The sequence below is a fragment of the Rattus norvegicus genome, chromosome 9 (assembly GCF_021556685.1).
Source record: "Rattus norvegicus strain SHRSP/BbbUtx chromosome 9, alternate assembly SHRSP_T2T, whole genome shotgun sequence".
Lineage (NCBI taxonomy): Eukaryota > Metazoa > Chordata > Mammalia > Rodentia > Muridae > Rattus > Rattus norvegicus.
The window spans coordinates 94,411,689-94,413,807 of record NC_141542.1 but is presented as its reverse complement, the minus strand read 5'-3'; positions in this window follow the sequence as shown (position 1 = coordinate 94,413,807).

The following is a 2,119-nucleotide window of genomic DNA, read 5'->3' as shown; positions in this document are numbered from 1 at the left end:
CCTCTTTATGTATGTATGCCACTGTACAATTTGAATTTGAAATTCCTCTAAAGATTTAGTTTTTTGAATGTTTGGTATTTGGTTGATAATATTGTCTTGAGATGTTCTGGACACTTAGAAGTAGGACAGAGCTGGAGAAAATAAGTCACTAACTAGGCATGGATTCTTGGAAGTATATAATCTCCGCCTGCTCATCTCATTCTCTGATTCCTATCTGTATGGCACAAACTGCTATGCTCCAGCATGTCACCATGCCATCAGTATATCACAAGAACATGGGATCAAGCATCTGTGGAGAGAATCTTCTGAAACTGATAGGAAACACATAATCTCCTACCTCTTAAGCTGTGTATATCCACTATGTTTTATTCAGTGATGCAACAGTCATATATGGCTGTAACTATATATATATATATATATATATGTGTGTGTGTGTGTGTGTGTATGCATATATATATATATATATATATATATAAGAACTAGAATGTCATTTCTATAGTCTACATACACATTGATTAGATTTTAACAAGTGCAAAGAAACAGGTTTAAAAGCTAGTCTTGAGACACCATCAAAATAATCAAAACTCTGATAGAGCTCTGAGTTCCCAGCATCCTTCACAGCTACACTTTTCATTCATTGTTCCCTTCAGCATTATAGTAGTTTTGGAAAAAATGGGTAGTTATCTGAGTTGGTTCTTCACCATTCCAGAGGTAGGGATGTTTAAATTAGTATCGTATGAGGGGTGATTTGTGCTTCCAAATACGTGTTTGTCCTTTAGATCCTTAACCTTTAGCCAATGCTATGTTTGTCGTGATTTATTTTCTACATATGATTTTGACCTTCTCTTGGCAGATAGATTCGACATTATCTTCATTGAGAATGATTCTGACACTGCCTACCGAGATAGAATTGTGTTCTGTTTATGTAATATAGAAAGCCAGAAGACTTCTTTACAGCCACTGTCATATATCACTGTCAGTATTTTGAACCGCCAAATTGTTATTAAAAATTCAGAGACAATAATCCATTTTGAGAATACCACCAGAGGAGCAAATGTTGTAATGACTGACTGACATTTCAGGAATAATGTCCTTCAAGACATGATAATTTCCTTACAACCCCTCTCTTTGGGTGAGTGTCATTGAATAAACATATTTAGCTTCTAAACTTCCCAGCATTTGCTGCTGATGAGGGAGGTTTGGTTTTATAGGAGAAAATCAGATAAAAATAAGATTTGTTCATAATGTGTGTGTGTCTTTTGCCCAAATTAAAAAAAAATAATAACCCTTTTGAAGCTACAATAAACTTCTTTATCAGTGGAGGCTTTCTGATGCTTGTTAAGAATTAACAGTGCCATCAGAAACACCTAAACCTGTGTGAGCAGTAGTTCAGGAATAATCGGATGCAGTGAGAACTATACCAGATAGTGACTTGGGAATGGAAGAGCTGTAGTCCTACTGCAGCTATTGCAAGTCTACCAGTGTGACCTTGGAGGCAGTGTAGCTCCTTGTAGCTGGACTCGACTTAGAGTGCTATTTCTTTGCTATTCTTATTCATTTTTTAAAAATTAAGTCTGTTTGGATGTGCTATGGCTCTAGCATGCTATATGATGTCCAGGTTGACATAAGCGGATGCTTTCTGGTAAAGCACATTCTACCTTTGTTCATATTCTTCTTTAGTTTGATTGATTTTTTTTTCAATCCAGTCTCATGTATCCCAGAGCATCCTTTAATTCACTATGTAGTAGTACTAACAAACTTGAACTTCTGATCCTGTCCTTTCTCTGTCACAAGTGCTGAGGTTACAGGTGTATGCTGCCATGCCTCTAGCTCCAGTGTATGAGAGATGGGGAACTGACACAGACAAGTCCTCTACCAGCTGACCTACATCATTGGCCACTGTCTTTATTCTTTATTTTTTTTATCTTAGGTACTTTTTATTGGATATTTCTTTATGTACATTTCAAATGTTATTCCAAGTTTCCTGTCTATAAGCCCCTATCCCCTCCCCTTCCCCTTCTTCTATAAGGGTGTTCTCCTCCCCATCCACCCCCCTTCCCTACAACATTCCCTTTCACTGGGGTCCAACCTTGGCAGGACGAAGGGCTTCTCCTTCCAC